This window comes from Nomascus leucogenys, chromosome 10 (assembly GCF_006542625.1).
Source record: "Nomascus leucogenys isolate Asia chromosome 10, Asia_NLE_v1, whole genome shotgun sequence".
Taxonomy (NCBI): domain Eukaryota; kingdom Metazoa; phylum Chordata; class Mammalia; order Primates; family Hylobatidae; genus Nomascus; species Nomascus leucogenys.
This window is the reverse complement of record NC_044390.1, coordinates 31,420,733-31,433,497: the sequence shown is the minus strand read 5'-3', so window position 1 is coordinate 31,433,497 and position 12,765 is coordinate 31,420,733.

The following is a 12,765-nucleotide window of genomic DNA, read 5'->3' as shown; positions in this document are numbered from 1 at the left end:
GAAGACTTCTGCTTTCAGTAATATGTAACAGACTATACAAATTCATCAGAGCCAATTATTCTGATGAATACAGAATGGGCAAACTGCAGTATCTCATGCCTATAAATCCAACACTTTGGGTGGCTGAGGCAGGTGGATTGCTTGAGGCCAGGAGTTATCGACCATCTTGGCCAACACAGCAAGATCCTGTCTCAAAAAAAGAAGGAAGGAAGGAAGGAAGGAAAGAAAGAGAAAGGAAAGAAAGAAAGAAAACAACTAGAATGCTCATCATATTTTACTTCAAATTGTTTTAGAAACATCACAATTATATTGGACTGCTGTATATTCTATATAAGATTACTTTAAATTATATAGTTTAGTGGCATATATGAAATTTTTTGATACAGAAATCTTTATAAATTATCCTGTCATCCTTTCAAAGGTCTTTTGAAGAAGACAAATTTTAATTTGATGAGGTTCAATTATTTTATGACACATGCTTTTGATGTCAGGTCTAAGAACTCTTGTAAATAGACTCTAAATGTGACTGAGGTTTATGTCCTTTAGAGTATATCCAGAGACAAACTTGGAAAAAATGCACTGTCTTCTCAGCAAAAAATTTTTTAATGATTTTCTGCCCTGTTATCACTTTCTGAATAAATGAAGCAAGCTATATAGTTGAAACATTCCTGCCAGCTGCCTACAGTCTTTTATTGAGCCACTGCAATAAAGCATTCTGTACCTATTTAGATTAATTATGATTAAATTTAAAAGCTGAGTTGGTTAAATTCCTTCATCATTTAATTAAAATGGAGACTAATTAATTGTTTTTATATGCTTCTTTTTTGAAAGACTGTGAGTTTCTGATTATTGGCTAAGTTTAGGAGTACTTAAGATTTAGAATGTAAGCCACTTCAAATAGAAAATTTAACTGTTTCATGGTTTCAGAGAACGTGTCTGTTGTGAGAAGATTCTTCACATTTTTAATATAATAAAAATTAACTCAAAGATGGCTCATATCTCAGAGACAAAAAAATATTAGTGTAGAAGTATTTACAGCCCTCCTCTTCCCAACAACACACACACTCACACACACACACACATACACACACACATATTATACATTCTATGGAAGATCATTTGTTTGATCTGCTTTTCTGCTGGTCTTTTGATGGATTGATCCTTATAAAATATAGATTGAAAAATTTAAAGAAGCAAAAAAGTCTGCAGTTATCTACAATAAGGAGGCAGAAATATAACAGAGAAAACAATGAAAGATGATGATCATCTATACACTAGGGTTAGGGAGGTGGATGGAGAGAAAAGAATCAGTTTTGGAGAGAGGCAGTGAAGGAAACTTGCTAAGAAAGATTATGTAGAGTGAGACCGTGAAAATCCCGCTCAGAATTCACTTGTACAACTTTTCACTAAAATATTATGCTGTGGTGAATAATTAAATAGAATCAAGAAGGCTATTGTTTTTGTTTTACAATTGAATTGTAACTCATTGAGGACAGAATGCACAGTTTTATGTTCATCTATAAAGAGCTCGTATCTATAAATATACTTTATTTATATCACTAATATTACAAGAACATAATGTTATCCCTGGTTCTTCCCAGAAAAGAAGGTGGTGAAAAGGCAGCGTCTTTGGTCTGGAGTAATACCCAAGATTCATTTTCCCACACCAAGGAAATCAAGGATGTGGACACACAAGGAGTGAGGTTAAGAGGGGAGGTTTAATACCGAAAGAAAGAGAAAAGCTCTCTCCTGCAGGAAGAGGAGATCCCGAGAGCAGCTCTTGTGGTCCACCATGAAGTTCAGGAGGTTTTATAGATGAGCTTGAGGAGGCTGTGTCTAATTTACACAGGACACAAGAGATTAGTTGGACCAGGTGTGTCATTTGCATAGTGCACGAAAAACTGGTTAGGACTAGATGTGCCATTTGCATAGCCCCCAAAGAAGATGGATGCCCCACCCCATCTTTTATTATACAGATGGGTTCTCTACCTGGCTGGTACCATGTTGCCTGCTTTTCTCCTGTATATGTGGTGACAAAGGAAGGGAAGATGGAGTCTCCATGTTGAACATACTTGGCTTCCAGGTAGCCCTTTTCTATTGGCACAGCTGCTGACGTTTACCTGTGCAAGCTTCCAGCTTGCTTATCTGTGTTTGCAGCTAAATTTTACAGGCTGCTCTTTGTTAGAAAAGAAATGATTTAGGGGTTGCTTTTTGTTGAAAGGGAAGCCTTGCTGAGGACTCCTTTACCCTATCTACCTAAATAATTTCTTTTTTAGCTCCTGTATCAATAGCATTCACTGGTAATGGAGGAAGAGATTTGAGACTTGAGTCTCTCTTCTTCCTCACCTCTTCCTTTTAGATTTGAAAGGGAAGGGTTTTCTTCCCTTTCCCACCCTAACTTCTTCAAGTTTACAGGCTTTTGCATTATACAGTGGAAATATTTCACCAAAACCCCCAAACTCTTGTGACTGGGCAAAGGGTAGTCTTTTTAATAGTTTAATGATACCGTCTAGGATGATGTCACTGAAACTGTGTGGCTGGCTAGATCTGATCTTCCTATAAGCTTTAAGTTTCTATTTTCAGTGTATTTCTGCAGTTTTACTACTAGTATCTCAGACTCAATCTGTTCAAATTTAGGTTCACCCAGTCAGTTCAATTTATCTTTAACTCTTCCCCGTCATACACTTCCATATGTATTCATTTAATTTGTTATAACTTCTATATCTAGCTTTTGTATTTTCCTCTTCTCTGCTAAGATTATACTCCACACCACTATTGTCAGCTATCTGGACTACCTTAACAGCTTTCTAGTAAGTAGTCCTGTTGGCCATTGTGGCCCATTCTACACATATCAGCCGGAGTGGTTTTGTCAAAGCCTTCGTCAAATCACCTAAATCCCTTACTTAACAGTTTTTTAAAGGATTACATTCCCATTACAGTGGAATTCACCCCCTTTACCTTGGCATCCAAGATCCTGCATAATTTGTCTGGTCAACCTCTTTAACTGTCTCTCCCATTATTTTCTAACTTTCTTACAGAGTTCCAATCACATTGAGTTTTATTTTTTGATTATTAAATTCAGAATCATGTGGTGTCGTTTTTCAAGGCCTCTGTACTTGCCTTCACCCATATTTGGGAAGCTCTTTCATAAAATACCTGCACAACTATCTTTTTGTCTATTTACTCTCAGATCAAATATGACCCCCTCAGAGATTTATTTCCTGATTATTGTGGCTCAACCAGCTTCCCAGATTCCCAACTCCCATAAGCAGTTTTTAAATTTACATATTTATTGCTTTTTCCGAATTCTCACCCCGAAGGTAGTATCTAATTTTGAATAAAAGATTATTTCCATGTTTTACTATTCTGGGATACTAATGATCTGCAAAGTTAAAAGTTTTAAGGACCTCTTCCAATATGAAAATATGTTCTTATCTGTACCTACATCTACATCTAAATCTCTCTAAACAATCTATTTATTTTTTTAAGTTCTAGCAAAATAAGACCAGTTACTATTGTTACTGTTAATATTTCCAAAACACATCTAAAACCTTGATCCCATGTATGTGTTTTAAAAGTAATTGTTTTCCAGGGAGTTGGAATTTAAAATCCACATGTGATTGCTGAAACCTAAATATCATTTTGTAAACACTTAGATTCATTTTGTTTTTTGTGTTTGGTGGCTAAACTAATTATCTAAATAATGTAAGTAGTCTTATACTATATGCTATTCATTTTGCTGTCATTAAATGAAAAAGTGTAAAAAATATGTTGTAAAAGGGTTTAAATAAAAAACTCTTTATATAGGTACATAGCTATTTCTTAGAATAATACAAATTTAAAAATTATATCTACATATTTTTTAATACACGTCTGCAGGATAGGATAGAATATTTCTTTTTATCTCACAATGAGTAAGATGTGAGCAAAAAAAGAGTAAGACACATTTATTATAGACCTCTTTTATAGGAACAAATGTAAGTTATAAATTTCATATGTTCTTTTAGTAGGCTATGTTTGATGTTATCATTTGTTCCACATGCAATAAATACTTTCTTTACATTTACCAATGACCCTATATATTTCAGACAGTAAACAGGAATAAGAAACAAAAAAAGAAGAAATCTAACATGTATTTTTCATCTATAATGTGCCAGGTTTGGGGCTATGTAATTTATATAAATAAAACAGTTAATGTTCACAAAACCACATAAAATAAGGATGGACTGATTACTTTTCAACTCTTTGGACTTTCAGAAAGAATTAAGCAGGTCTGAATTTGAATCCTGTTTCTATTTATGCACTATATCAGTGTCATTTTTCTAATCTATAAAATGAGAATGGCTTTTACCTTAAAGGAATACTGTCTTTTGCAGTCAAACTCCTTGGAAAAGTTGTATTCCTTCAATTTCTTCAATCCCTGGAGCCTTGTTTTTCTCTTAGACTCCTATCATCTGGCTTTTCTTTCACGATTCCAATATCACTGCTCTTGCCCAGTTCACCTGTGACTGCCATATTGTAAAATCCAATGATGAATTCACGTCCTCATTTTACTGGTGCTCTTAGTGACATTCACACAGCTGCTCACTCCCTCCTCATTTTCTTTATATACTTTCCTCATTTGCCATTTAGCATACCACTATCTCCTGCTGCAGCTGCTTCTACTTCACAGGTGTTCTTTCTTTTTCTTGGCTGTTTTATTCTAATATTCTCAATGTCGAATTGGTGGAAGATTTCCAGGTTCAGTTTGGTCCTTTTCTATTCTTGAATTAGCTTCGTTCTTTGGTGAATTCATGCAGTGTCCTGATTTTAAATACATGTACATGCCAGTGATCCTCGATTTATATCTTTATCCTGATCTTCCTTTTGAACTTCAAACTCAATTATTGGCTGCTTACTCAATATCTTTACTTGTCTGTTTGTTGAAAGTCTCAAACTGAATATATGTAACATTGACCACTGTTCTTCCCCTCCTAAATCTGCTTACACCCACATCCATTCTTTCAGTTGCTTAACCCTAAATCTTTGGAGTCATCCTGCTCTCTTATCTCCCTCCCCCCAACCCCAACAATGTTGTCTGTCACAGAACCTGGCAATCCAGCAGTTTCTCACTACCTCCCTAAATAAATATCTACCGTTTCTTACTGGGATGACTGAAATAGCCACCTAATTGGCCTCTCTGCTTCTATTCTTAGTTCAATACTGTAAAATCTTCTACAGAAGCCATCCAAGGCAATGGTAGGGGTAGGAACCCCATATTAGATCTTCTCTCCTTTCAACTCTAACCCTACCAGGATTTCTCATTTAACTCAGAGTAAAGGTCAGTCTTATGTAGTCTATAAAGCCCTATAATCTTATTCCCCCAAATTCACCTTAAATTTTCCACTTCATTTTCTATGCTTTCTATTTGTCACCTTCACTAAGATATGCCAGCTGCACTGGCCTCTTTGGTTCTATCATAAAAAAATTAAACATTTGCTATTTATTTATTCTGGCATAAGTCCAGAAATCCGTGTGATTAAATCACTTACCTTCTTAAATCTTTGCTCAGATTTCATCATCCCAAAGAGGATACCCTGAGATAATTTTTTTAAATCCTCATATTTTTCTTTTTTTTTTCTCTTTTTGAGACATGGTCTCACTCCGTAACCCAGGCTGGAGTGCAGTGGCTTGAATATGGCTCATTTCAACCTCTGCCTCCCAGGCTCAAGTGATCCTCCCACCTCAGCCTCTCGAGTAGCTGTGACTACAGGCACGTGCCACCATGCCTGGCTAATTTTTGTATTTATTTGGTAAAGATGGGTTTTCACCATGATGCCCAGGCTGGTCTCAAACTCCTGGGCTCAAGTGATCTGACTGCTTCAGTGGTGGGATTACAGGCGTGATCCATCGTACCTGGCCCTCATATTTCTAAATATTAGATATTAATAATTCATTCATTATATAAATTTTTATTGTCTTTTTTCTCCTGGTAAAATAAAAGCTGCACAAAGACAGGAATCTAGTCTCTTTATGCACAGATATAGCCCAAGTTCCTAGAAGAATTCCTGGCACATATAACAAACACTTATTAAATAAAGTTACCTAACAATTATAAGAGTGCAGCATAGCTCCTTCTTGTATATATTCTGCTATGTTTTGGTATGTTCAAAAGACAATAGTAAGTACTGATTCTATGCAAGATGTATATTTTTAAACAATGTGCTGTGTGGAAATCTTCACACTGCTGGCAGAGATAATTTGACATTGTAGTGCAGTGCTTGAAATGGCAAGCTGCTTGTTTTTCTATTCTGATGAGAAAAAAAAAGGCAATCATGAAAGCAGGGTTGGCTGTTCACAGAAGTTTTTACTGGAGGTGGCATAGGCAAAAAAGAAAAGAAAAAACAAACAAAAAGTCATGAAATTCTCCCTTGAGTTGTCAGGAACATCAATATCAGAACATGGCTTGAATGTAGTGTTAACTAGTTAGAATTAGTGACCAAATACAGGCTGCATACCTGAAGGGAGTAGTGGGATAGAGTAGGTATCCAGTCTCTTCGAAGGCAAGAATGAGCACAAGGCAGTAGTATTTTAATTAGACATTGTAATAAAATAATTCTGTAAATTCCCCTTCTCCTAGAAGAAGAGGAGTTTAGGCATTTTAGCAATAGCTAGAGTTTTGCTAGATAAATCACACACAGGCAAAGGTCAGGGCAATTTATAGCCTCAAAGTTTCAAAATCAGTTGTTATAAGCCATGGATGAACATCAGTGTTTTGAGCATATTAAAAAAAGAATTCATGACTATTTTCAAAGGGTTTTTTTTGTTTTGTTTTGTTTTTAATGTTAACATGTGGCCAGGCATAGTGGCTCACACCTATAATCCCAGCACTTTGGGAGGCCAAGGCGGGCAGATCACTTGAGCCCAGGAGTTCGAGACCAGTCTGGTCAACATGGCAAGACCTCATCTTAACAAAAAATACAAAACAAAGTAAAACAAAATACCATTAGCTCGGTGTAATGGTGTGTGCCTGTAGTCCCACCTACTCGGGAGGCTGAAGTATGAGGATCTCTTCAGCCCCAGAGGTCAAGGCTACAATGAGCCAAGATTGCGCCACTGCACTCCAGCTTGGGCAACAGACTGAGACCCTGTCTCAAAAAAAAAGTTAACATGTAAGTATATATGTCTAGAATCCATATTGGTAACTGTTAATATACAATTTTATGGGAATAAAGAATTAAATCAAGTTGGTTAAAATTCATGACTTCAAATCAGGTGTTTATTATTCCAGGAGAAACTTGGAAAAGATCTAAATTATGTGTTAATCAGTCCCAATAAAATAACTGCTACATGTTAAAGAAACTACTGGTTTAAGCTTTACCATGAAAATTTTGTTTAAAACATTTCACGCTTTGATACTTTGTTTTCCTGAAGAGTAGAGGATATATTTTAATCTTTATTTCTTTACTGTCTGGCAAACAATAAGCACTTAAAAAATATTGTTTAATAAAATAAAGAATGTAGGTACTATATTTGTATATTTAAGATAAAAATATTATCCTTTATGTGCAGTCCATGCCCACTCTCTGTATCTAAAGAAAATTGACCCAATATCTGATAAGAGGGGGAACAGATATATGGTCCCAAATACACACACACACACACACACACACACACACACACACACACACAGAGAGAGAGAGAGAGAGAGAGAGAGAATCTGAATGGCTTCACAGCTGCCTTTGAGGCAGTATAAGAAGTTATTCAAATAAAAATCTCAATTTCCATTCCCCAGGTCACTGTCCAAAGGCAACTAGTGATAACAGGTTTTTCATTTTTGTAATTATATGCTTAAAACTCAATTTTTTGTTTTGCAAATGTGGATAATATCTATTTTCTTAACCCTATTAAGAAATATGTTAGTGCACTTAAACATTTATTTTCACCTCTACTACTTCCTCTCAGCCTCAATATTTGCTTGGTATATTAACATTTTTCTAAGTTTTAAATAGGAATTAGGTATTGAATGAAAATTTATGTTTTCATATAAAATATAAATTTTATATATTTATATAAATGGCTGAGGCACCAAACATGAAGATAATAGATGGAATGACCTGCCCATTTCCTAGAGCAGTGCCAGAGCCAGACACGACCTTGCAGGACATAATGAGAGGCAATAAAAGCAGCCCAGCAAACGTAACTCCCACGAGCCTATACATCTTACTGATTCCTTAGAAGAATGTTGATTAATTGCAGATCTTTTGTAGAGATTCAGAGTGCTGTAAAGTTTTCCTACTTAAAGATGCTTCTTCGTCCATAGCAAAACTGGTAGGAGTAAGGAAGAGAAACTTCTTAAAAGACATTTCAGATGTTTTCATCAAAGGGAAGGCTGGAGTATCAGTCCCTACAGGACATAAGCCATGGTAGATAAATTGTAGTAGACCTGCACCATGCTACCACGAGAACAGAGCATGATCGAGAAACTCATAGGAGTTCCAGGAGTGTGGAGAGACATGTGGAAATAAGTACTCAAGCCCCACCTCTCATCCCAAGAATGTTGACAGCTGGAGACTACCGGCTGAACCAATCCATGATGGCAGCAGCAGAAGAGGGAGCAAGTTCTGGTCAAATTGGCGGAGCAAATATTTATGACCTTAGCAATCAGTCCTTCCAAATCAGTTCTGTGCAGAGTTTCCCACGGAAATGTGGGTGATCCATAAAACACTCTGCTTTTGCTTCTGCCATGGCAGTGAACAACCAAAAGCCAAGAGAAACCCATGAAAGATTCCAGCTGCATAAAAAGTTATTTTGTTTTTTCCTACTATGCCTAGTTCACATGCCCTGATCCTAGAAGAGCCAGAAGCAGCCTAGTGAGTGGGAAAAATGAAGTGTAAGAAGAAAGTGACAAAATCATGAAAGAACAAATCAAATCCTCTTTTTTTGGTTCCTGATCCCTAGTTCCAAGCCTCAAGTAAACTCTAAACTGTAGGAAAAGTAGTATGGACCTGCATGCAAGAATGTAAATATGGTGTCATCTCTGGGGCACCCTCTGGTGTTTGTGAATTTGGTATATTCCACCTTTATTCATTCCTCAATTCCTCATATGTTCTTTGTAGTTAATAAAAAATTTAAATTATGTGAATAATATCGAGTACTTTCTTTTTATAAGAAAATCACAGCAATATAAGTAAAGCAATAGCTCTCCTCAATCCTCATTTAATATAGTTTTCTTTCCCAGACATTGGTTTCATGTCTCAATAGTTTTGATGTGTATTTACCTAATTATTTTTACAAAGAACTTATATATATATATGTATAAATTCTCCCTTTCTATAGACACAGAAATGTGTTTCATAAGCACTCTGAAATACTTCATATTAAAAACAAGTAAGCAAAATTTCCTCCTTGTTTCTAAGCACTTTTAGTTTTCATGAGTTCTCTGCCATTTAAATGGATTTTTATAACAGGTGGAAGGTCAGTCTATAGATCCCTTGAATATAAACCTCTTGAAGCAGTTAAAAATTTTGTACATGTTCTTTTTTTTTCAAGCTCACATCTTAATTTTTAAACTTCTAAATAACATTTTTCTGTGTATCCTCACTCAGTAGCTTCCTGGACATTTAGTTTTTAATCATAGAACTAGGCATATTTAAACAAATTGCCACAACTACATAAAATATAGAATAACATAACTAAGAGAAAAAAATGTAGGAAAACTGAAGTGGTTCATGTGACAGAAATTGAAGCCTTGAGAAACTGGATAGTTTTCTTAAGTTTGCACAGCTGATAATGAATGAATTCAGAAATCCCATCTGATATTTTTTTCTTAGTCTAACCTTTTTTATATGGTTGCCTTTTCCCAAGGGTATAGCATAGCTAAGGAGAAAAATTGCTGTCTTTTAAATATATTATGTCAGTGGCTTCCTTGAACTTATGAGAACATTTCAAGGAGTGGATTTTTAAGTGATGCAGCAACATGTTGGACTTTCTCAAGTAAGGGTGTGACAGATTTCAAAATTTTCTTTATTTTATGTCTTCTTTTATACAACCTTTTTCTACTATGTTTTTAAATCCCACATTGTTGAATCCTACAAATCATATAGTCTAATGCTAGGTTATAGTGTTTCAAATAAACAGACAATCTGTATGCCTGATACTATTGTACAAAAGTAAAATAAAATTAAGGCAAAACATATATCACACTATCAAATCTCACTGATATAGCTAGAAGAATAAAAAAGTATCATTAGCTTACCAGCTACTGGTAAGCTTTATGTAATATCTAGATACATTGAAATGTTTTATAGATATTTGTCTTTTTAAAGATCAGTTAATAAATTGTCGTTTTGATATCAAATCAGAAAACTACTTGACAAAATCAGAAAACTACCTGACTACTTGACTGAGTCAAATGTTTAACAAAATAATCAAATCTATTAAAATTATTTAAAAGGCTTTTTTCCATAGAAATATACAATGTATTATATACCAATGATATAACTCATATTTTGTTGACTCTATTGATAGTATATTTTTGTAAAACTAGCTATTTTAGTGTATACTTCATCTTTGTGTGATAGAAGCATTTGATAATAGGTAGCAATCTTTTCTCCTTTTTTTTTTTTTAACCCCCGTCGAGGCTGTATTTAGTTTTCTTTGTCACTGATATAATGTAATGTCATCATTATGACAAATGTCACCAATATTCCATTATCCCTGGAATGCCAAAGCATGAATCTCCTTTATGACTGTTGCAACACAGAAAGGTCTAGCTTCTGAGAATGTGCTGTCCAGAGACTATTTGTTTGAGAAGTTTCTATGTGACCCAGGATAAAGTACTAGCCCCTGTGCATCCTCCCTGTATTTTATTTCTAAATGTGATGAATGTAGTTGTCTAGCAAAGCTAACCTGTGTTTAAAACCAACAACTTCAGTTTCCAAAGCCTAAGACAGAAGTTCAGGGGGTACATATTTTTTCCTGATGCTAGAAGAAAGCCTAGATTGTTTGACTTTTTTTCTTTTTGAGACAGGCAGGGTCTCATTCCTCCACCCAAGCTAGAGTGCAGTGGTGCAATCACACCTCAGTGCAGGCTAGAACCCCTGGATTCAAACAATCTTTCCACTTCAGCCTCCCCCATAGTTGGGACTACAGGCGTATGCCACCACACCTAGCTAGTCTTTTTTTATTTTTATTTTTTGTAGAAAAGGGGTTGAGCTATGTTGCTCAGGCTTGTCCCAAACTTCTGGGCTCAAGCACTCCTCCTGCTTCGGCTGTTTTCCTCTTTTTTAGAGAGGAATGCTTCAGCTGGAATAGCAAGGGTGAGGAGAAAGATTTTAAAAAGTAAAAAGAATCTGAGACATTATCAACTCCATTTTGTGATTTACTATCAAAGAGGAATTCTGTCTCAAAGAAAGTTCTTGCTTTTGCAGTTTTGTTTAAAACAAAAACAAACACCCCACACAAACAATACAGAAAAAAAGTTAGGTTTGATTTATACAAGACTGAAGGTGAGTACGAATAAACAATTCTTGGATAATCTCTTGAAATTTACATCTCCTTTCATCTTACTGAAGTGCAATTGATTGGAGGAGCTGTCAGATAGGCACTGCTAAATTGCTTGGTTTGACAAAATGGACTGCACCTTCCTAGTGAAATCATCAGGTGTTTCAATTTATGCATAACTTAAATATAAAAAAGTAGATGATTAATGTTTATATATATATATACACACACACACACACACACACACAATAAGTAGAATGAGTAGTTAATATATTGGAGCTGGAGGAAATCAAACTTGGTTAAATTTTGAACTTCTAACAGATTCTTGGGTGATTATCTATATTACCTGAGACGATGTTACTGAAAGTGTGGTTCACAGAGCTGCAGGATTAGTATCACTCGGATGCGGGCTGAAAATGCACATTCTCTGGTTCCTCTCCTTTAGAGATGAGTGCTAGACTTATTGAATTGGAATCTCTGGGAATGAGACTGAAGAATCCGTGCTTTAAAAAGCCCTCCGAGTGATTTTTATGCTTGTTACATTTGAAAACTGATCCAAGAGTTAAGCAGAAGGAATATTTGAGAACAGGATTTAATTTTTACCTGGGCAGCTGGCATGATTCAGGAGTTATCTGATAAATAACTTAGAGAGGAAAACATTGGGACTCAGATCACAAGTGAATGGTTATTTGAAATGATGAAATAAAATCAAAATCTAGCCATGTACAATGTGTGTCCCCAGGGAAACATTCCATCATATGTGCATGTTTTCAGTTATTCATGTATCTTCTAGGCTAACTAGAAGATTAGAAGGTCCATGTGAGAGTTAATGGGAGCCAACTAGTCTTCAGAGTAAACAACATGCCCTGTCTACATAAATTCCCCAAACCTCTCTAAAATATGTATTTTGAGATTTCTTGTGCTTTAATGTCTTTTTTAATTAGTTTTTAGTATGGGTGCAACACACATTTATTATGTTTTATATTGATTATATATTTAATATTATATATTTCTTAAATTTAGTGAGTACTTTTGCAGTTAACAATTGGGACACATTGTGAAGTATGCTTTTTTAAGAAGCAATTGTGGAAACAGTGAGACAGAATACTTGATAAATGAAATCATTCTGGAAAACTGTCAAGTATTGACAATGAAGCATTTGTTATGAGCTGACCCATTTAACATAAAAGTGATTAAACATTTTGATAAGCTACTTTATTAGATAAAACAATCTTTTTCACTTTTATTCTATAGATCTGTGATATTAAATAAAAAAGAATA